The following is a 24,837-nucleotide window of genomic DNA, read 5'->3' on the forward strand; positions in this document are numbered from 1 at the left end:
ACCCGGGTTCATCCGACGGGTGGACTTCATCACGGCCTCAGATCAAATATGTGTCTTTTTCTCTCGGTCCTCACTGGCTTCTCTATAATAGCAATTTAGGCCTTGGCCTCGAAATGTCTATTTCATCCAGGCAGCGTCATATGTACGTGGGTGCGCTGTGTGCTTAGCATGTTCACACATGGTCTAGACGCTAGTATACAGAATGAAGCAGGTTCATATTCACTCTTCATTAACAATTCAAGGCGTGTTTCAGCTGTAGAGGTGATAATGTTTCTAAGGATATTGCTTCCGCACTCGCACAGTAAAGACGACAACACAGGGGCAAAACACAGCCATTGTGCTTAGGTTTCATTATTTTTTTGTTTATCACATAAAATTGGTGATAAAAACGTCTGATGTCTATTTTGTTGCTGTGCAGAGGCGCCGTCAAAGCTTACAGTTATCCAAACGCCCGCCTGACCCTGAAACGCTGAACAAATAGCTGCTTGTCCTTGAGGATGCCTGCAAATGAGGAGACGGGGGTTGGTGCTCAGCAAAGCAGGGGAGAGCGGAGCAGCTTCCTGACAGCTGCACCTCCAGCATCCACTGAATCATCGGCGGAGATATTCTAACTCTGCTTGTGTATAGATTATGTATGTAGCGTAAAAGTCTGGTCCTTAGATGCCATTTGTTGCTTTTGTTTATTATAATTGATATTGAGCAGATGGTTGGATAGAAGCTAGTTATCCATTTAGCCTCGGGCTTTGATTGGGCAGCTTCAGTATTTAAAGATCTTCTTTGGCAAAGAATTTGTTTATTAATTAGACAATAAACAGGAAAAAATAATCACCAAGTCAAATTATTACCAGTTTTGCTCTTTGTGTGTTTCTATTATACCTAATTTGGCTTTGGAGTTTATTCTGGAGCTTTTCACAAACAAGTGATTTTTGAATTAAAAAAAAAATGCAAATGCATGTTAAAACGCCCCTTTATGCAGCAGCTCCTCTGGCATAAAGGCCTCTCTTTGCTCCGTCCCTCTTTGTTCTGATTGGCCGGCTCGCTGACATTTCCTGATTTATTCCCAAGTCGAGCAACATTGTCCTTGGCCAACGTCGTGGACGATAATGAGAGTCAAGCCGTAAAGAAACAGTCCTCTCTCCCCCTCGCTTCAGATCTGCCACCAGCACGTTAAGTTGTCAAAAAAAGGCAATAACTGAAACGCCGAGTAGAAAATCCACTCGCTAAGCAAAGCGCCGTCTCCCCTTTGAAATCGACAGTATGTGCAGGCAGCGTGCGCGTCCGATGTGTCTGCGTGGGAGTTTGATGAATAGATGGAGGGGCAGTTAGCATGCGGTCACTTCCACATCAAGATTTCAGCTAAAGTGGCATGAATAGCTGGCTATGATAGGCTCAGTGTGACTGTGTGTATTAATCAATTCTGTGGCGCAGGATGCTTCAGGGCCACGGACATAGCGTGGACGTCTCAGTGAAGTGTGCCAATGCGTGAAATCCTAGGCTGCTTCTCACATCTCCGCATCGGGTCGCTTGGCCAAGCTGACCATCAGACGTTATATAATGTCACTGGGACAATAACGCGTTTAGCTTTATCTCGACCGAACCTTATCTCGGCAGTTTAATGAAAACACGAGGCAGAGTTGAGATGGAGCACAAATGTCATTTCAAACGAACGCGTCACACCTGAAGGGAGCTGGAGGGGACGAGCCACAAACATGACACCAAAGAAGAAGAGAGGCCTGCGCTGTAATGGGTGGCTACTGAGGAGCCTGTGAGGGTTGCGCTCAATGTCAGGGTGTTTTGTCAAGGCACGGCTTGTTTACACTGAGCAGAGGTCAGAGTTTGGAGGTGGTGAATACGTCCCGCTTGGACAAATAGCCCGCGTTCCCGCGGCCACGGCAGATAAAAAGATCCTAATCAAGATTTCTGCCTCGGCAATTAAGTCTGACGGAGGAGAATTAGAGCTATTTCTCTGTTGTCGTTATTCCTTCAAATGAAAAAAATAAAAAGCCGAAAGTGGTCCCTTTCTCTTCATCTACAAAAGCTTCAATTAACTGTGATAGCTCCGTGTGCCTTTAGTTCGGCACTGGGGAGAAAGAGAAGCAACTGTGGCTCCCCTGATTCTTCCTATATACAGCACTGCAGCACTTTTAATGAGTTCTCAGAAGTTTGTTCGTTTCCACCTAAATCTTTTCACACCTGACCTGAGTGTGCATTTTTTTTTCCCCGGCACCGATCCGATCCATATATTCATACGTACGTCCAGTATTTATGTAGTCTTGGAGAATATAAGTCAAGTTGGGCTCCTGAGAGTACAGCGTCTGGAATAAACATCAAGGCGAAGATGTATTCGTATTCGAAATGATGAACCAACGGGAAAACAAAGACCTGTTTAAGGCAGCAAAGCAAACCATTTAGAATCACAGAGAGTTGAATAAAAGAAATCAAGCCCAGGTGAAGACAATACCACAATTTTGAGTGTTCCGAAAACTGAAACTAATAGCAACACAAACAGAACAGGTCAGACAAGTGAATAAACATCTGTATTTTGCAAAGAAGAACAGAAATGAGTCACAACCAAGTTTTGTTTTGTTTGAGTTCGTCTTAATTCTGCAGGGATTAGCGTTGTGCGACTGATCTTACTTACCATGAGCACTGAAGTAAAGTGTTTGAATGCAGGTGCAGTCACATAGTTGATCTTTAACAATACTGCGATAATCCGAACACTCCACATCTGGAGCGCGATGAAGGCGTGCGCCCGCTGCAGAGAGGACGCTGTCCACCTGGAGTTTCACGTGGAACAGCTACGCTACGGTAGCGGGCTAGCACGGCTCTGTGGGCTGAGGCCTGTGAGCAGCTGCTTCCCTGTGCGGCACCTCCTCAGCGTGCAGGCGCCGCCGCCGCTGCTGCTGGACGCGATCAGGTTTTGAGCTGACATTAGCAGTCCTGTCGTGCTCCTTATCAGGCCGGTGCCGGGTTTACACTCCCGCAGAACTGGCCGGCGTCCGCCGCCCAAAAAAGCCCGACGTCGGCGAAACGCGCTCGCGCCTCGTCCCGAGAGCCTCCTGCTCTTGTCACGTTGGAGTCGAGCACGCTTTAAAACAAACAGTGACGCTAAGAGGTGCGATTTCACAGCTTGGTCTTGTCGTGCAGCGCAGGTTTTTGGCTGGTGGGAAAACTGACATTTCAGGCCACCGAGCTATAAGATGAGTATGGAAAGGTCGCGTGGCCTCCTCTGACCTCTCGCAGGCCTCACTCCATCATGCACCATTTGCAAAGCGAACACATACATAATTATACACTTTGTTCACCGAGCATCTTTTCTGCTGACTCAAGTTTCACATGTAATATACGTATAAAATCTTATGTGTGTGTTTTCCCTCTATTAGATCTGTAGTGAGTGTTTTATGATTGATATTGAGTCTGGAATTTTTATATATAATTGAGTTAAATATTATATGTAATTGAGTTGCTGCTGTCTTGTGCTGGACACTTTGTAAATGTTGTAATGTTCTTTTGCTATATATTCATATATTATATAAATCGCAGTATATGGAGACATTTTGAGGTTGCGGTGGACGGTTTCTGGCTTCCAGGCATCTCAGCAGAGAAGATACATATCCTTTCATTACCTAGCGTGCGCCTGGTGTCCTGCAGGGCGGCCGTGGGAGGCCAATCCCAGCTACATTTGTGCCACTGGACAGCTGACAGTGGATAACGTTAATTCGGTTTATTTCTTTACTTTGCTGCTTTGGGGAGATTTGATCCTGGAGCGCTGGAGCTGGTCTGGTTTTCACTGCATTCATTTAGTTCATTTACCCCCCTTAAGGGGTGTGGACACAGTGGATGGTTGCAGGCTGAAGAATAGCCGCTGCCTCAGATTGATGTCCAATACTTATATTTTTAGCAGATATTGAGGATTTCAGGCCGTTCGTGGTCTTTACTTGTGCTAGTGTTCCTCTAGAGGTCACGGGTCTACAGTATCAGCAGCGAGCAAAAGGCGAATCAGTGACGTTCATCTCACCAACATACAGTCTGCAGAGATACACACAGAGCCCTGGGATCAGGAGGTCGGCGGCAGTTTTACATTTTTCTTTGTCTCCCGCCTGTCACGTTTCATACGGAATTCAATTACTCAAAGCAGATTTTTTTGTTACAGTACCTTTACTTTGGCATATGTCAGGAGCACATACTGTGGGAGCGCTTGACAAATCTACCAGGCCTATAAATAAGCTCCCGCTGCCCCGATTTGGACCAGTGACAGCGTAAGAGACGGGAGGTGTCACACCACTTCAAGTCATCCACGTGTTAAATCTAGCACCTTGGCATTATGATTTAAAGGTGGTAAACATTAATGCTAACGGCATCGCTGGGGTGTGAGTGACACCCATACAGGCTCCAAAGGCTGTGACAGTATTGGACTTTATTTTTAACTCCGCTATCAAACGGCACATTGGGATTGAAGTGACACTTTCTTTAAGTTCCTCTGGTACCAAACACGCAAACATTGTGCCGGTTGCTATCGTCAGCATACAAGGAGTGCTTTCATTTCGTATGCTAAGAGCCGTAACCAGCGTCAAGTGTTCCTGTCTTCCAATAAGGTTAATTACAACATGAGCTAAAGACAAATATTAGTTATGCATATAAACTATGAAATCATTCTTAAAGAAGGAGGCAGGTACATCGGCGCTTCTGCTGGAATCCCTCCTGTTCTAAATTGAATCTGGCGAGAAGCTCTGGGCAGAAAATGATTGTTCCACTGCTGCAAAAATATCAAATAATTTGTATTGAGTCTGGGATGGAATCAAAGATTGAACTATAAATTGAGCCTTTTTATGATTCTGACACTATTACAGCTGCTACCGTATGGCCCCCAATGTTATTTGTACTTGCACATTAAGGTGTGACCGTTTATTTCTCTCCGCAGACTGCTTTGAAGTGAAGCCTGTGAGGAGCATCCAAAGCGGCACAATATTCTGGTGAGTTTCCAAATTGAAATTAAAGCCCTCTTCACATTTACATAATATACCAGCCCTAAAAAACAGCCGGCATGTGAGCGGAGACGCAGGCGCCGGTCTTGGAGGGATGGAGGGCACAGCCTCCCTCCACTCACTAAGCCCATCCCTCGCTTTTATTTTGGCGGGGTTCGTGCCCGTTTGACACGGCGTCGAGCGGCAGCCGCACCCGTTTGCTTTCGCGTCGACTCCTGATTCCCCCCCCGCCTCTCGCAGATTAGGCCGCAGAGACAGAGGCAGAGACGGGAGCCGGGCTGGCGCCACCGCTCTTTGCGCTCGCCGCCTGCACCGGCCGGCTCCATTATGAGAGACGCCGCGTGGCCACCCTGCAGCAAGCGCAGCATCCTCTGCTTCTGCAGATTTACTTCCTTATCTCAGTGGGGACAACTGGCCCTCTGATGAAGAGCAGAAACACCCAGGGCTGCTGTGAACATATAGATACAATAGATGGGCAGATAAACCCATGAGCACGTGCAGCATAGTGCAGCACTGACACCCCCCCCCCCGGAGGAATTTATAGTCAGTCATAGATATTCAAGGGAATTTGCTTTGTCTTTAAGCAGGTATTTGGAAGAGGAAAGCGCTCCTCGGCATAATACGGTCCACGCAATAATTTATGGAGCAGCCATTAAGCACATATCAGACCTTAAACAGGATGTGCTGCTGTTATTCTGGGACACGGCGAGGCGTCTTCATATTACAGTTTGCAGTGAGATAAAGGCAGCTCTTTATCCGCTCTACTCTCACATGACATAAACTCAGCGTGAGCCGGAGCCACATGTGAGCTCCCGTTGTGAAAAGTGTGGCACCAGCACATTATTGCTTTTCAGAGAATCGCGTAGCCGCATATATATGTGTCTATATATATATATATATATATATATATAGACACAGCACATGTCAGAGACAGGCAGGCAATCTGAGCACACCTCTGTCAAAAAGGCCCAGTGTACTGTTTTAACATCAAGACACTACAAACAAACTGTATGTACACATCATATATACACATAATTTAACCTGTATGGAATATAAAAGCACATCTGAATATGAAATATAGGCATGTCAAAATGTAAGGTGAGTCTATGCAGCGAGATAAGGAGATACTGGCTGTGTGCATGTGTGAGGTAGTTGGGGGGGGGGGGGGGGGGGGGGGGGGGGGGGGGGGGGGGGGGGGCATTGGTCAATTGTGTTCAGGGACCCAGGGGGAGATGGGAGATGGGGCAGAGCGGGCAGGGAATTCAGCCTCCTCACAGCCTGGAGGATGAAGCTGTCCCTCAGTCTGCTGGACCTGGCTTTGAGGCTCTGCAGCCTCCCTGATGGCAGGAGACTGAAGAAGCGATGAGAGGGACGGGTGGGGTCCCCAGAAATGACAAGGGCTCTGCGAATCAGGCGTGTGTCATAATAATAATAATAATAAGAATAATAATAAGAATAATAATAAGAATAATAATAAGGGGCGGCGCGGTGGTGCGGTGGGTAGCACTGTCGCCTCACAGCAAGAAGGTTCTGGGTTCGATTCCCGGAGTCGGCCCTGGTGCCTTTCTGTGTGGAGTTCAAACAGGTAAACTCGGACTGTTCCATCTGCTAACACTGCGCCCAGTGCAACATAAGAAACCTCACATCCGCCGCCCCTTCACATATTTACAAGTGGTGGATCATGACTGTCCTCCATCACCCCTCTGAGATGGTTTCTGCCGTGTGCAGCGCATGCACCGCCCTCGTGCACGGCAGCGTTGTGCAGGACCGAGCGTTCAAAGCAGGAGGAATCGATGTTCTCTCAGAGTGGCACATTATGTAAACCCCAGCCACCTGAAAACAATCAGGTTCAGTAGCTGCAGCGTTTAGCTGTCACGCCTGGTGTGCGCTGGAGGCTTTTATTCATGCTTTGATACAGGATCTGCACCGTTCTTCTCCAACCTGAGCAAAACAGAAATGGCACAAAATAATAAGCTGTTTACTTCACTGCATTTAGCCTCTCTACTACTTACAGTACAATAATATCGTACAGTACAATAATAGATAGATTGTTATTTTACATTGCTGACTTTTGGTGGTCAAATTGTCACATTTACTTCCTTTACTTGGGGAAACAAGCCATTGCTGTTGCTTTCATTCTTGCATTTTGACTCGTTATCTTGATTAGAATTCTTCCAGCAACTAAAACCATGCGAAGCCGACGCACTCGTTGTTTACAGTAATTGTGATCCACCCTCGTGACCCCAGTCGCTGATGCGTCGGTTTGCCGGCAGTGTGGGGGCAGTAAAGGAGAAGTTCAGCTGCGCGGAGGAAAACAGAAGATGCAGCGAAATAAATAAGCAAATGAATAAATTAATATCATGTAATTGAATTAGTGCTGATGCTGGTAAAAATGCTTATTCAGCACGTTTGGTGAGCATTACCTCTGGATATGAAAATGCCCAGTGTTAGAATGAAATTAGCATCATAGTGCTGGTTTATAATTAGAATAATTAACAAGCCCAGAGCAAGATATTTAATAAATGATTGATTACAGCAACAATACAGAGGTTAGGCCTGTATGTGTGAAATAAAGAGTGTAATACTGAGCTATTCGGTCCATTCACTCGTTGACTGGCTCACATGTTCTGAAGTAAATTGTGTTTTTCTCACATTATCATACAGCAGGAAAAAAATGAAACCAATTGACACAAGTCTAATGTCTTGGAAAATTGCAGAGCCCTTAGAATAACTGTTTTCCTCAAGCAGAGCACATTGAGCACGTGGAAAATATCAGCATGCCAAAATATAGATTTTGACTCATTTTGAAATTAGACTCTCTTCATGCAAATAGCTGTTTTGATGTCTTTTGTTGGCATCTGCTGCTTTTCTCAGGGCGCTATAATTAAACAGGAGGAGGCCGCAGCCCTCCTTTTATTCCGTGTCAGTTTGAGAAATGGCTGTCGCACAACGCGGCTGTGTCGGGGCAACACGAGCCGAACAACTGCTAGATTTCACACACAATGGAATCCATTTTTACGAGCCGGCGTATCCGAGGGCTCGCGTATTAATCCTCATTACCGCCGCGGCACTCGTGCGCTAAAAGAAATCAGCTTCGTGGGGAAATTTGCACAAGAGGCTGCAACAGGTTGTTGTAGATCAAAAGCGTCTAACCTGAAAATCAGAACTTATGAAGACGCAGCGCTTGTTACACTGCACCTGCACAACGTATTGAACGGCTTTGGTCCCGCTGTCCTTTTAATGGCTTAAGTCGTGACACCCCAATTATAGATAAACACATTAGCAAAATGCAGGTTAATGGTCAGTGCCTCTATCAATTTACCAGCGTTAGAGCGCATTGAGCTCGGAGCAGATTTCACAAAGCACCCGTCACAAAGCAAATAATGTTTTTTTTTAATGACAGGGATAAAAAAAAAAAAACCAAACCATTTTTCATATTTACTCTAAACGTGTCACCGCCCAGGTTTACACCCACAGCGCATCCCTTGATCCGACAACATCCTCAGGATAACGCTCATGTATCATCATTAAACGGCCCCTACTCAGGCACTTTGTCAGAGTTTGCAGTCCAGCGAAAATGTACACAGAGGGCAGAAAATAGATCCAATAGATTATGATGGAGAGGTGAGCAAACATTCCTCACATTCCCTGCCCACATGTGCACAGCAGCAAGACTTACCATCTCGCTCGGCAGCAAATTACTGTTTGATCCCTAAGGCAAGCTGCAAATAGGATGTAATCCTCCCGGATCTGTGTGGAAAACTACAACGAGTCTCTCCATACATTTCAAATAGGATCATAAATTACTTACAGTAGGTCTTCATTCATAAACTAAACGATATGCCAATTTAATGTAACTTTATTTATTCTATTTGTCAGGTATCGTGCACATGTTCAATCAATAGCTTTGGTTCACAGTCTGCAGAGAGGATCAGCCTGACTCCTCTTGTTGTAACGCCATGTTCAACAGTCTGACATTGAAGTTCGTGGTGAGTTCAGTGACCTGTGAGTTGGACTCGGCCGGTTCTGCCCCAGCTGCAGTCTGTGCCTCCACCTCTGAGAGAGGTGGCTCCAAAATAGAAGCCTCGCTGACAGCTCGTCAGGGCGCGAGGCGGCTCACAGTCACATTTGTGTGACTGTTACGAGCGGCTAATTGGTTTAAATGCAATGTCTCATGTCACCGTTAGCGCGTCCTGTATTAAATGATAACAAGCTTACGTCTAAACCGGTTCATTTTAGGTTCATTCAGCGGATGAGGGGCACACAAGCATTAACATACATGCTGTGCATACAGACACACATGACTCCATGCCTTGGCAGAGAGCACATGTGGTGAGGACACAACTGGAGTTGAACCACTAATCCTGGGTTTTGTTCAGCCTCCTTAGACCAAGTGACCAGACTGGGAGTCAGACTCAGGTGAGAGCCAAATGCCAAATACACAGAAAAACGCATAGTATGCAAGTGTTCAAGTACAAATACTGAGTGGTGGAAGTTCAGTTGATCAACTTTACTAACACAGTGTAGAAATACTCATGTAGAAAGACTCTTGTTTCCAAATGCAACTTAAGTCATAGCTTAAAGTACTAGACGTTAATGTGCTTTAGATATAATCATTTGAATCGGCTGATTTTAAAATGCACCTTTATAAAAAAACAAAAACATAAAGAAATAAAAGCTGTGTACAGTAAGTGTCAACATAATTGTACAGAAAGCAAATGCTTTTAATTTTGGTTAATATAGCTTTATTTTTAATACAGTACAGTACAGTCTAGTCAAGTATTAATAACCTAAAATGACTGATTCTGTTTATCTCTTATATTCTAATTAAACTGATTTGAAAAATTACTGTACAAACGGTGTGAAACAAACAGCCAGCTGTTGAGTTAGCTCCCGCATGTTTGTGCTTGACTAAAAGCGGCGACGCTGAAATAGCAGCTAATTAGCAAATCAATTATGCGGACGTCCATTCTTTCTGCTGACCTTTACCACTGGCAGCAAAAGTAAGAATTGTTCAGCCGTCGAGCAAAGTGCTTGTGTTTGTGCATTTGTCACGCGCTCCATTAGTACGGCAGCACACGGAGGGTTGCAGTGCATTCTGGGTACTGCAGGAGAAAGAAAACCGTTTTCTTAAACAATATTATAGGTATTTTGACTTTCCTTTTTATGATGGACCTCAAAGGACTGTGAAGTATAAAACCGTTGTCTTTACTGACAGATATGAAAGTAACAATAACAACACAAAAGACATTTTAAGGTCTCTTGTGCTGGAGGGGATTTGGTTTGTGTCTGGTTTTTCGCCCCGAGCATTTGGCTGCGAGGCGTCTTGCCTGGAGGGTCTTGGTTGCTCATGCCAACCTTTGTTCCAACTGTTTTCCTTTGGATCTCGTTCTAATATTCTTGGACTTACTTATCTGTGTGTTTCATGCACCTAAGGTGAGTTAGGCGTCAACGCTTTGAAACAGCAGCCATTTGGGGTTTATGACCTATTAGGAATTTTAAATTCAGAAACAATAATTAGTGAGGTGAGTATTTTACAGTGTCAACAGTGATTAACACACTGCGCCTGAGTCTAGGACAACTTAAATTGTCCCATCTCACAGTCGCTGACTGCAGATTTTAGGCTGAGATCAAAGATGCTGATGGGATAAACTTCCATTTTGTTTCTTGGCTTTAATAGTCATGGCTACTTCACGCTGGAGCCTCTCCAGAAGAGATCAGAGACGCATTCAGCAGCGCCGGTGGAGTTACGGCAGACAAAAAAAAGAGAAAAGGCAAACAGGCTCTCAGCATGGAGCCTTACAAACGTGCCGTCTTTATCAGTTCACGCTGTGAGCTTCTCTGGAGAGCTGTGTCAGTGAGATCAGGCATCTCTGGAGACAGACGTGGTGGGACGTCCCGCGCTGCGGCGAGATGAGAGCCGCAGATTAAGAGGATGCGGAAGCGGTGAAAATGCAGCTTTCAGCTCTGCGCTGCTCTTCATTCGTCTTCTCCTTTTTTTTTTTAAGGACGGGTGGCTTGAATGAAGTGAACGTCGTCGGTTTTGCTAGATCAAATAAAACAAATCCAGCGCAGATTAAAACGTGTAAACAAACAGCGCGAGACAAAGCATGACAGACGTTCATAACACACGTCATGTTCTCTTTGTTGGAAATAAACCGCGGCTGATTGCGCGGCACGGGAGAAAGTATAAATTATTCAAGTGCTCCTCAATGGCCGCCTGTTTCCAGGCGCTCGCTTGCCTCTGGACTGGACCTCTTTCCTCTGCTGTGCTCTGTAATGGGCCTGTGTCACAAAAGCCTCTAATGGTTCATAGTGTCAAATATCAAAATAAAGCAGAACTGCATGTAAATATTAAAGAGAGGAAGGACACAAAGCCACGGCTGTAGATAATCAGAGCGTTCGCCGTATTGTAGCCCATGAAGGACGTCTCCCTCCAGACAGAGCAGCGTGTCATTTGACTTCACTGCAGCTCCTTCGCTCGTGCCTCGCTGTTTTGACTGCAGGGGGAAAAGGAAGACGGCCGAATGCACCGTCCGTGAAGCGTTTCTCTGGCTTTTAGCGCTCCCTGCGCCGCTCGAAGGCGCGCTCCATTTCTTTGCGGCTATACGTTCACGACAAAGGAGGAAAAATGGCACTCGACAATGCATTTCTGCAGCACATCAGACGGTCCCCGCCGATCGGGACGCTCCCTGCAGCCTGCGAGAAAGTCATTTCGGAGTTTACTGGGGCTCTAATCCTCAAGATTTCATGAAGTGAAATCTCATTTTTCAGTCGGCTAAAAAGCTATTCCGTGTGTTTACATAGAGTTTTTCTATATTAGTGACACAGTCTGTTATTCCCTTGGTGAACGGGAATCGTTTTTAAATGACTTGTTAATTGCCTTCACGTGCACAAGGGATTCAGAGAAAATGATGCAGCGCGTACTCCAGCGTAACTCGGTTATTCTCACTGAGTGATTACTGTAGTGTTTACTGCTAATGCAAGCAGAGCATGTTAGAGCCACTGCAGCTGATGGATCACGGAGAGGTCTTTATTGTTAAGGAGACAGGCAGCGTACATAAAATCAGGTCACGGTTCGCTCATGGCTTGAGGAATGAAAATGGCAGATGTTCTGCTAGTGTTTACAGCAGGTATGAACATCGCAGCTAATGCTATAACGTGCATCCTAAGATAGTGTCATCATGGAATGTTTACATCCAAAGGTCAAAGAGTCAAGTTCTCCGGCCGCCTGCTCTGCTCCGTCACCCACTGCAATGCTTTCATTACAGAATGATGAACAAGGAGACTCAAGACATCAGAGTAAGACAGCTCACACCTTCTAGAAGGGTGAGCCTCACTCTAAAAGCACATGTTGGAACTAAAGGGGCGAAAATATATTGGCCTATGACACATGGCACCACATGTACAGTACATATACACAGATATATTTCTAATAATATTAAATATCCAACAAAATAAGTTAAAATAAGAATTAGAACCAATCTGGTAAAAAGCGTTTTAAAAAATCTCCATTATTAAAATTCCACAATTTGAGTTGCTGAAGAATATTGTCTCTAATGAAGCAAAGAGCTAAATCCCCATCCTACAATAAATGTAATGGTTCGCAGTCATTCACTTATTCTGCATGTGACAGTTACAGCAGCCGAGAGCAGGAACAGCACAACCTGGAGAACCGTTTTTAATGACAGTCGTCAATTTCATCGTTCTAAGTGCATGCACTCATCAAAGGACGTAAATTGAGGTGCAAGTCCACTCACTTCTGCCTGAAATGTTACCCAAATAAATAGATCAATATCTCCTCTAATCACATTCCCACTTTGAGTCTGTCTGGCTGCAGGTTTCTCTCCCGTGCATTCAGATTGAGGAAACCACCTGTTTCTCAGATGCATCTCACTGTGCAAGGTTTTGACCAGAATATAGAACTATGGTACAGACTGAAATCATCTTGTCTAATTATTTGTCAAGCAGACTCGTCACCGTGTTCTGATCGCGGCTCCTTTGTCTCAGTGATAATTAGTCACGCACCGCTGCACGTTTTCAGTTGAGCGCGTTATCGCGTAACAGGCTGCTTACAGAGCAGAACCAGGTTCCAGCATCAGGTTGGCGCTCTGATTAAATCCCCAGCCCGTGCTTGTTCCCCACATGTCCTCTCCTCTGGGCAAACAAATTGCGAGCGAGCTAACCTTTCCGTCACATATGCACAGCAAACTGGAGTGTTTAAGCTGCGAGAATCAGACGTGTTAATTTCAATTAATCAAGTGATTGCCGTCACAGGAGCTGACATGTACGAGACGGTTCACTCCCTCAATCCGAGGCAGGATTTTCTGTTTGTCTCTGTAAATGAGATCGGTGTCTATGTAAAGATGCCTCTGTGAGTCTAAAGTGTAATTAGAGTTCATTAATGCAATTCAATTACTTCAGAAACTGAAGGGTTGGCATCACCCCTGGACCCCCAGGACCACCTGGAGATCTGCCCTTTCTTGTTTTGTCCAATCAGCAGTGTAGAAAAAAAACATGTGTTTTGCAAACTGAGAAACCCCATTTTTATTTGTTATTCATAATGTATATGTCAGGCTGTAATATCATTTTTACATTTCAAAGTCTAAAGATAATAAAACTACTACAAGATATTTGACATAACCTACATTATTAACAAGAAAACTATAAAAAACAGATACGACAGAGTAAATAGTGCCTAAATAATTTATGCTGCCTTTTATAGAGATGTTTGAGACCATGTTAGCTAAAGAAATATTTATGCTTTTTCCATCTGTATGTAACAGAATATTGCCAGCTTTGCTTGAATGCACTGTATTTCTTTAGATCACTGTAATTTCTACATGACAGAGAAAATCGGACTCACTTCTCTGCTCCCAAACCACACAGCTCTCACAGTGTGTTTTTTCCCACTGAATATTTTCGAGTGTACCGGCCTCAGTGGCAAGAAAAATCCTTAAAATGGCAGCTCTTTACTGTGTGGTGTTAATATACATTTTGGGGACGTGCGGTACCAACGTGGCCCATCCTCCAGCTCCAGAGCTTTGTGGGATAAGATCTCTCCTTTCATTTCGGGATGTAAAAGCCATTATCCACGCCTTACAGCCATTTGGACTATTGCAATGACTTATTCAGTGGTCTGCCATGGGAATCAATTGAATGGCTCCATATTGTACTAAATACACAATAAGTAAAAGATATGGCCATAGTTCTCCTGCCTGACCTCTTTAGACTGGTTCACAAGACAAGAGCCACCACTAATTAGTAACAGGCTTAGTTGTCTTCTCATTGACATTGTCTTATTAAATTACTTGTTATATCGAGATATATAATTGTTACCAGCAAAAGAGAATTTTGACAATTGATTGAATATTAAAAGAACAAGTGAGGCCATCTTTGAAGCCTTTACTCACCACTCACATAGATGCACATGGGACATTTCTGAGCGTAATGGCTCTTTTGAATGCAGACTCCTTCTTCTACCATCACTCTTGGATTCTATTTTCAAGCCATCTGCCTCTTCCCAGTTCATCACTGATGATAGCTGCCCGCATCATTACCCTTCCACCACCTTGCTGACATTTGAGTCAAACTGGAGCTGTGTGTGTGTGTGTGTGATGATGATTCAACCTGTCTTGCCAGTAGCTTGGAGAACTTTGCATTTTCCTGCAGAGTCCAAGGAGGTTGCAATGGTCAGCGGTTCCTCTTTTCTCAGTATGATATTTTTGACCATGTGTATCCTCACTGAAAAAAACATTTCATGGTCATGGTGCACTGACAAATCTCATATACTGTAGTGTTTTATTGTTTTGACAGATAATTGGCAAAAACAGGAGACTACTACAGTACAAGAACACTGAATACAAAACTCTAAATACAGGCTAGTCTAATAGTAACACATACAGTACAGTATGTTGGTGCATATCTTCAATACATCAAAATAAAAGATGGACATGTTTAAATGTAAATACACGTGTCTTTGTGTTTCAAAAGCTAAACTGAAACACCAAAACAGTATTTAGAAATATTGGCCACTTAATGTCTATTAACAAGGTCAAAAGGAAGTTCAGTAATTAGTCAGTCATTTCAAAAGTGCTTCTGTCTGAAAAGACGTGCTTTGAGAGGTGCTGAGCATTTTATCCACCTTTATCCATCTCTCACATTTCCGTCATTTAAGAGCCTTGGAGTGAAAGGTCATAAATTAGTAGCCAAACCAAGAAGGCTCCGCTATAAAATCATCAAATTGGTAATGACACGATCCACGCTTCCAGTTGACCTTACTGCAGATTTCTAACTAACGCGTTGACGGTTTTCGTGATGAAAACGAGATGAAATAAAAGCACGGTTGACTTTTCTCCAGAAAAGACAAGGTTTTATATCAGTACTTTCAGCAGAGGCAGAGGAAGCAGGAGAGCACAGCTGCTACATGTGGGCCGAGAAACGGTTCTTGTGCACAGATCTCACGGAGTGTTTCAGCAAGAGTGTTGTCAGTCTGTTAATTCCGTATTTATCCTATTAACTACCTCATAGTCCAATTACTTTAAGGCACTGAGAACTAAACATATCGGACGTGAAAGTGTATTCACTGACAGAGGTTGTGGATATAAACACAGCAAATCAATCAATGTTGCCTAAAGAAATGCCCATAATACACAGATTCACCTTTACAGATTAATTTACAGTTCGTGAATTGATTATTTTCTTGTTGGATGTGTGTTATTGACTTTGATCATGAAAAGACAGAAAAATGAATTGAGCAAACTATTAAATCACAGTGAAAGCTTCATTGAAATGGTTTCTGAATATCGATTGGTATGTAGCTGAAAAAATCTTGTTAAGCAAAGACGGAAGAAAAGAGAAGAACGAAAATCAATTCAAATACAAAGTACTGTAAAGATGATGTGCTAGATCTGCGTCAGGAAATGATCTATGAGCCTGTTTGAAGGGCAGGTACTGCGACCTAAACCTTTTTGCCAAGGATTTCAAGCAGGATGACCTGGTCAGTGGCGTCGGCGGCCTCGCCGAGATCAAAAAGGATCCGAGCAGAGCAATCACAAGCGCAAACAGCGACGAAAGGCAGCTCAAGAAAAACCATCCATGAGCCATGGAACATCTTAAAACCCAATTTAAACTTCACAGCATATTATTATTCATAGGACGTTGCCGTTTGGAAGGGAAACAGCTTTTTTTATTTATTTATTTATTTTCCCAAAACTTTGGAGAGAAACACATTCCATGGGAGGAGGCTGTGGAGAAACAGGCTCTAGTGTAAACAATGGCAACATGCACTTCTTCAAATTTGAGAATATTTATTCCACATCATAAAACCTGACTGACTGTGACACACTGGGGTGCAGAGGAGCTCCAAAGTGACATACATTTAAGAAAGACATATTTTCTCATTGCACTCTAAAATCTCTGAAGGCCCAGCAGAGAGCGATTGACATTTTCATACTCTAAGCTCTGCATATTATTCATGGAAATGTGGCGCATTTTGAAGGAGCCCATTTTAACATTTCATATAGTCCCAGTAGGTGACTTGTTCCACCCCGCACAGCTCCATATCCATTATAGATAGCTGGCTCAGCCATGCCAGCAGTATACATATGTTTACAGCTGTCAAACGCACCAAACGGAGTCACTGAGAAGGCGAGAAAAAAAAAAAAAACAGCGTTTCATCTGAGGTGGATGGATCCCTGAGAACCTCGCCGCAACATTATGTCCCGAGCATATTAATTATACATGCAGACGTGAGTGCCCCAGTGCCCGGCAGCAAACACAGGGACAACGGTGTCGGAATGTCGCGCAAAGTAAGGCAGGTTAGTGAAATTTGTTTTCACAAACTGTAAAATATTAACTTTTCTGTTGACGGCGACAAATTATTAAAACACCCGTTGGTCGTTTGTTGAGTCCACATGATGGTTCCTCTGCTCAAGAAGTTTAAAGGCAGTTTAACCCAAGGTGTCATTTTCTCTGTTAAAAAAAACTGTTGGTGCACTGGGTGAAACCGAATTTTAGATTATCACGAAGTACATGAAAGTTGTCCTCTGCTTAAACTCGCCTCTGTAAAGGCTCCCTTTGATTGTGTGGTTCAAGGCTGAGCGGGGTGCTGAGGTGCTTCGGGTCTTTCACTTTTTAGTCCATAGCCTGAAATGTGATTAGTAGTTGATGTTTACAGCTGGTATTTGTTTCAAGGAGCCTAAGTGGTTCTTCGACTTCCAAGCGTTTATTTATCTCCTTTATCTGGGTAAGTTAGGTGTCATTTATTGAAAAAAGGCACACGTTTGTGTTTTCGAGAGGTCAGGCAGGATTTGGCTTATCTGAATTCCTTTCTTCCTGAGAAATGAACCACCTGTCTTGGTCCCCGCTGTCACTGGGCGAGAGGCGGGCTTCACCAGTCCATCACATCACACAGCCTCATGCACCGTAGAGGCAGACAAGCACTCACTCCCACACTCACACAATTTAGAGTTTCCAGTTAAACTGGGAGGAAGCCAGAGCTCCCAGAGAACCCGGCAGATAATGCACAGAAAGGCATGTGGCTGACCCCCAGGTTATTCCTGCTGCGAGGTGACAGCACGAAGCAGCTACAGCTTCTTTCTCCTCGATAACACATCTGATGAAACGATCTTCAGTGGTGACATTTCTCTCACCGGATGTCACACGTTTCTCACATCATACTGTGGAGGGGATTACAAGATTTTGTCTGTGCTTAAATATCACTGTGTGGTTAGACACAAGTGACAAAGGCATTTAAAATTTAGATTAAATGTTACCATGTACTTACAATAATGTGCTCACTCTCTTACTTTCTACCACCTGATCCTCGTAAGGGTCGTGGTCCCAGCTGTCAATCATGTGAGAGGCGGGGTTCAGGCTATCACAGGGCCACATATCACAGGGCCACATTGGTCTTTTAACCAATCACATTTCACTAACCTTCATCAAAAAAGGCTGAAAAACTACACTTACATTTAAACTGTTTGGTCATGATGTAGATAAATAATGAATGTGTAAATGTGAATAATGTTTCAAAATGGATCATAGCATATAAAATGCACCTTCTATCTAAATAAAAAGACCTGTCGTAACGTGCAGTAATGCATATCAGGCGCCTGGCACAGCGTTGACTCGAGCTAAATGCTAAAGCGCTAATGTCAGCATGTTCACACTGGCAATGCTAACGTCCTGACGAGCAGGGATAATGGCGCCACCAGCGTCGTCGCCAACTTTACAGTGATAATTCATTTGCAAATTAGCCCTGATTAGCGGCACACACTAAGCAGAGCAGAGGCCGGCGGGGATGACGTTAGCTTGGCAGGTAGTTGGATATCGACCAAAATAGATGATCACTGAACTTATTAGTATTCACTCTGTGGGGACAATGAATGTCAGGACAAAAAGAAACCCTGACAGCCCCATCTAATAGTTAGTAGATATTTCAGCATGGACAAAAGTACTGAACTGATAGAGACACATTGCCGTCCCAGCAGTTATGCTGCTAGCATAGCAAAAAAACAGAATCTATGTTTAATATGAGACATACAGTCCAGGCTTTGAGATCCTCTGTGAATCCAGATAGGTTGGTTCTGAACAAATACTCTCACGGCTTTGGAATAAAAATAAGTCAGCGCCTGCAGCTTTTCCTTGTGTTAGAGTAATACCATTTCAGGACTCTGGATATCACCTAATAACAAAATTGAGGTACAAGGAAATGGTTTGCACAGAGGCACAACTCAACCTCGGCTAATGGGATTGAGCCTTTTCTAACAGTAGCTCTTGGTTAATTGAATTCCTGTTACGGCGAAGTGAAGGAGACAAACGGAACGAGCGGCCGTCGCGATGCGGCACCAGCGAAGTGAGGTGAGGAAATCCGATGAGCTCTGCGTAGTCATATTGTGATATTATCAGACCTCCCCCCTCCTCTTCATCCCGACTCTCTTCACGACAGACGGTGCCTGCTACCGTCGAGAAAAGAAATTCACGGAAGCAAAACAAGAATTACAGGAACGTGACTGTTTGCAGCGTGGCGTGTTTTCATGGGGGGGAGAAATGAAGAGGACTTGTTTTCTAACCTGTTTTGTTGGTAACTGCTGCACCACCACCTCCACAACCCGTCAAAGTGACAGCTCTGGCAGCGCCCGGGCACAACTCTGACATTATTTGCAGATGGTAAATAAGGAAAAAAATCTCTGGCCGGCCAGCGTGATTCATAGTTAGTCTTAGCTCTTGTTTACAGACACGTTGTCACATTCATTTAGTAAATTACAGCCATGCTCGGGGCTCCGTGGAACGGCTTTGCCCCTTACTTCTTATAAAATAATGCTTCTTTGCTTTCTTAAATCTGTTGACTGAGGATCCGCCGCGATCGTTGATGTGCGGGGATTGTGCAGCAGGTGCCGTCACTTTTCTGTGTGTGTGTGTGTGTGTGTGTGTGTGTGTGTGTGTGTGTGTGTGTGTGTGTGTGTGTGTGTGTGTGTGTGTGTGTGTGCGTGTTTCCCTTTCCCGGGATTCAATTAATTGGACCGAATTTCCAGCCAGCCGTTGGCAGCCACATTACTCTCTCATAACCCCGCTTAGAGGCTCGTAGGTAGCAGGATATGCTAATACTCGTCTTACTAAGCCCTTGTAATCTTCATGCTTGAATTTGTGAACAGAAGGTCCACGTCTTTCCCACATACTGTAAACACTGGCGCCGTTCTGCAGGAGACGGTAACTCGAGTCGAGCGGAAAACCGCAAAGATGTAAAGGTGAGCCTGAATATGACCGGGCGATTACGAATCGAACCGCCATGGATTAAGGTGAGACTCCGACGCAGTCCCCCTCATCTATAGGCCATCGTCCTGAATAATGGAGACCATATGCTTATGTAGGAGACGGTGAACCGTGAAATCACTCATGGAGTCCATTTGCATACTCAGGTGAAGGCTCAGTGGGGCAGGAGAGATACAGTGGTTGTAAAGCGTCCCTTTATTTATCTGTCTCTCGCTGTTAGAGCTGCACAAGATGATCAAAGCGTCACTATCGCGGTACAGTAGCTGCACCAGACGACCACACAAACTGGCAGCTCTTTATCAACAACAACAACAACAGGGGTGAGCCAATTACAGTATGTAACGCTCTTTATCTCGAGCTGTTTCGTGCGCGTGTTGTTTGCAGCACGTAGATACTTTCACTCAGCTCAGTAAACATACAGAGTCTGACTGTCGCAACATAACGTGCTGTTGGCGTTGATCTCGGGTTCGCGTGTCGGCTCACGGCCACGTGAAGACTCTGTTACTGCTCAGCTACCTGATCTCTCATTATACTGGTCCCCGTTAATGGGACATGAGCCTGTCACACGCCTGCAGAATTCCATAAACTGCACCATGCATTGTGGCGACAGTGCCAAAACCGCGCTGTTATAATTTAACGACCTGCCTGTTGAGGGATTAGACACATAATTTGTAGAACCGCAGTGCAAAAAAAATGGTTCTTTGGGAATTATGGAAATGTGGAATCTAATCTTAGCGAGCAATTTGTTCTTACTTGGGAATATTCTGTAGCTCCATTTATCATCAACGCAGGGCGGCTGAGGTTCTAGAATTTAAGCAGAGTATAAGGAACTGTGGCGTAAAGCAGAGTCCAGGTGTGCGTGTGCTACCAGTGTCCAAGACGATTACACAACTGCATCTGCTGATGAGGATCATCGGTGCTCAACAGATACAGCAAACAGATAGATGCATCTTCAGTTTATAAAAAATAATATATGAATTGTTATGTTAGGCAATAGCTGCAGTCTGTAGTCTTAATAAAGCTTTTACTTTGCCATAAAAAATGTAACGGCTCTCCAAAGCAGATTTAAGTGTATTATTCATATGAGCTCGGTGCCGTCTTAGATTAAATGATTCATCACTTGCCAGTTGCTTTGGATTAATAACACATTAGGATGTTTAATGTTTAGTAAGCTATGACCCACTGTGAGCGCTTACAAGTTATTGGCTGCTGATTTGTCTAAAACGTGTCCACTGTGTCCCCGGAGTGTTCCAGTGTAACGGAAGCCAAGTCGTCTCAACAGACAGAGCAGCATGTGTGAAAACAAAATGACAACGATTCAACACAATTATGAGACGTCTGCGCCGTATGTGGTCGGAATCGCACACAAAAGAAGAGTTTTTCTCTCGTCTGCGTTGTTCCGTTGCACTCTGAGCTGAAAGGCCTCATCGGCTGACTGACATAAAATTAATCAATCAACAGCCCATATGATTGTCAGCTAATTATTTGAGTAACCTTTCATGTAAAAATGCCAAATACTTTGTCTGATCCGTTAAACCAGTCATTCACGATCACTAATCTTCACCTGGTCAATCATCATCATCATCATCATCATCATAACACACTGGATTACCATCTGCACTACTCAAAAACATTGTTAATTGCACTTGTATCAAACATAAAGGACAAATATTTCTCCACGGTCCTTGGCAACTGAGCAACTCTGTTCACGTTGAAGGCCTCACGATTCGGCTGACAGTTCACCAGAGGACCTTGAGTTAAAAATATTGTTCCCAAGGTCCACAATGAACCATCAAATTGAAGTTATTATAAAGTTTTAACACATTTATGTACAATTGGAAGACTTTGTTGAACACACTGCAACATACATTAGCATTAAATGAATGAAGTCCTACATTTAGATTGACATATAATTTAGTTGAAACTGCATTAGGTACAAAAAGTAACTGGTGGTGCTTTATACCGGTTTGCATGCAGTTAATGCTTCACTAGTTTTGACCTGTGTTAGAGAATTGAAATCTCAATAACTCCATTATGTGGCTCTGATGATCCGATAGCTACTGCGCATTCAGACCTGTAACTTCCCCTGTGTTGTCATGTCTGAATGGGCTCCTCAGTGAAAAGCATTTGTTTGCCTGTACTTCACTGCTGGAGTCTAGCCGCCACGCAGCCAGTCTTCATTTTGGCTGTTTTGTGATTCCAACCTGATCTTTCAGTTCCTCTCCTGGTAACCTTGCCCCCGAGCCGTGTTCATGGAGGATTCATGAGTATTGATTGGCTGTGGAAACGCACACACACACCCGCGCTCACGCCATTCATCTTTTCTCGCCCTCTAATACCAAAGCTGTGTAGAAGATAATAAAAAGCTAATTATTCAATCAGGCGGCTCCTACGAGCTATTTTCCTTGAAACGGTTTCGTCTCGATCCGCGCAGAGGCCCAAGCTCGATTTGCGTCAGACCGGAGGGATGGGGAGCGTTCATTAGTCTGATGGTGTTTCAGATTAGCACAAATGGTTCGGGAAGGAGAAAAAAAAACAGCTGTTCGTCCTTAATAATCACCTCGCTCCTGTGGCTTTGTCCCCGGCTGACTCTGAGAATTCAGCACACAGGTAGCAGAACTGAAAATATCTAAAGCATTTAAACCCATTTGATCTACACTTGGTGACATATCTTCAATATGCTCACAGTTCCAGGGCATTGCTGCTCATGTACTCCTATTAGATAGAAGTAATTAGATTTTGACTGGGGCAACACAGCTGCTGGAAAATCCATGAATATGTACAGTACTGTGATTGATACCTCGCCATATATAGTATGTCATCCTGTGTATAAATGAAGTCATTAATCAAGGGGCTAAATTACCGTAAAGCCGGGGGGGAACGGGGAAACAACCTCCTGACATTGAGCCGCGTGCATCCACCGAGGACGACGTTGACCTGGCAGTTATGACAGGCATCAGGCCACTCTACACCTCCCGACAGCGGCTGCTTTCTGAGTGAGTGGCTCTCGGTCCACTGCTGAGTCATAATGACATTGAGAACGTCCTTTAACAAGAGCCTTGCAGCTGCGGCTGCTTTATTGCTCGTCTTCCACCTCCGACGCTGCCATTGCCCCAGTTGATGAGAGGAGGTAGTCGCAGAAGCAGAAGAATAGTCCCGACCCATTCATAATTTGACAAATAAATTAAAGCGTGCGGTGAATAAACGCACCCTCGCTGGACGGCGTGGGGCTGCGTTCACCTGCCGGCGCCCACGGGAGCGGCCGTCACTTCTGCTGATGGGGACGGCAGCTCAAAGGAAGCTCCAGGACATCAGATCAGTAAGTGACTGAAGCTCCGTGTCTCGTTATTGTCTCCCTAAATGGTCGGGAAGATCTGAGATAATGAGGTGCCTGCACGTTGTTTTTTTTTTTAGCTCACGTTTCTTTTGTTGCTCCTTCAGAGCTGATATCTAAGGAAAAAAAAATCTTCTTTGAGCTTCTCCTGCGAAACAAATATTGCAGACATTCTCTCTTAAATGTGTAATTTGAAATTCTGTACGCTCAGAAAAAGTATGAGCTGACAATTACAATCTTTAAATAAATCAGTGCTTGATCCGCTCCTGCTCCTGAGGCAGTTTTCCAGACATCTCATGTATTAAAATAATATTTATTCCCTGTAATTGTTATATCTGGACAGATAATGCTTTTACATTCACCATCAAAGTTTATTCCTCTAGACGCATAGGAACATATTGGTTTTAGCTTCCTTCGTTTTTCAAAACAACATTTTCATTATCAAGGTGATCTTGAAGGTGAGGGCTGTTTTCGTTTCCGTCGTCGGTCTGACCCGTCCGTCCTCGTCTGTGTGGCCTGACGGGCAGATTGGAACCGCGGCGAGGCAGAAAGGAACGCCGCAGCCGCCCATGTTGTATTTCATGTAACAAAGCTGGACGAACAGGAGGATGACTGTCTCCCTAACAACTGTCTTTGTGTTGCCCAGACAGGAGGGAATCATTGTGATGTATAATGACCTGACCGAGTGCGTCCTTTGGCCGGAGCGGCCTGGCGCCGAGGATGTTTCCTCCTGTCTTTTTTGCTTTATATAAGAACCTGGAGTGGGAAAAAAAAGGGGGACGTGAAAGCGAGGTAAAATCTTGAGGCTGTGAGAGGAAAATGGAGCAGGGAAGTGTTTGATACAGTGAAGGGAAGCCATGTTGGAGATTAAGTGAGACTGACTTGTCCCGGACTGACAGTGGACTTATCACACTGGGCCAGGTGATGATTTGATGCCTGGCGTTGCAGATAAAACTGAAAAAAACCAGTTGTTAGGCCACTGCGGATGGGTGAAGGACTATTCGTAACTAATTTACGAGCGGACGCACCCCCCATCGGCCGCTCGGCGCCACGTCGCCGTCACGCCGCTCGCTGTCACTTCAGCTGTCGGGCCGGGTCGTACGGGCCATTAATATGCACGGTGCGGCCGGCTGCGAGACGGTAGACTGTGAAATTTATGACTCCCCTTTATGTCTTAAACTCTGACACGACGGCCCGGCATGAAGGGATGAGGGCTGCGGTGACGTATCGAGAAAAGCAAAAGCTTGCGTCATAAATACTTTATGGGGCGAATGAATAGGCGTACGTGACGGGCCTAAGGTCCTCCTTACGAATACAAATGGCTGTACAGTAGAGGGGGGGGGGGGCTGAGTGGAAAACTCTGTTTTTTAACGCATCGGGGCATGTGTGCAGGACAAACGCCAGCGCTTGGGTCTCTCCTCCTTGCGCGCGGCCGCACCGCGGGCGGAGCCGAGACATGGCGCGCAGCTTGTCTAGAATTTCAGGGACAAGTGAGAAAGCGAAGGCCCGTGACCTTGATAGTCACCTCCCTCCAGTGTGTGAGGAAGGAGGCACGGGGGAAGAGAGGAGCCGCTTCCAGACCTGCAAAAGCAAGAGAGCTTCATCTCAAAGCATGCGGGGATTATTTGGACTCATTAATGGCCTTATTTTCACCGTCACAGAAGCTCATCAACAGCAGAAGATTCGCTGGGTCTTTGTGTTGCGCGGATGAATTTCAAAGTTGTGTCAAAATATGATTAATTT

General features: G+C 44.6%; 1 protein-coding gene across 5 annotated transcripts in view; it reads left to right on the plus strand.

Moving 5' to 3' along the window:
• The window catches only part of lrfn1 (leucine rich repeat and fibronectin type III domain containing 1), an 84,381-nt gene that overhangs the window by 39,061 nt on the left and 20,483 nt on the right, over nucleotides 1-24,837 (plus strand). For 4 of the 5 annotated variants that reach the window (XM_029170916.3, XM_029170914.3, XM_029170915.3 and 1 more), the window contains one exon: nucleotides 4,922-4,973. The exons of the other annotated variant lie outside the window; for it this stretch is intronic. The gene's annotated coding sequence lies outside the window, so the exon portion shown is untranslated. The remainder of the gene's footprint in view (nucleotides 1-4,921; nucleotides 4,974-24,837) is intronic. 5 annotated transcript variants of the gene reach the window in all.

Source organism: Betta splendens, chromosome 13 (genome assembly GCF_900634795.4).
Source record: "Betta splendens chromosome 13, fBetSpl5.4, whole genome shotgun sequence".
NCBI lineage: Eukaryota > Metazoa > Chordata > Actinopteri > Anabantiformes > Osphronemidae > Betta > Betta splendens.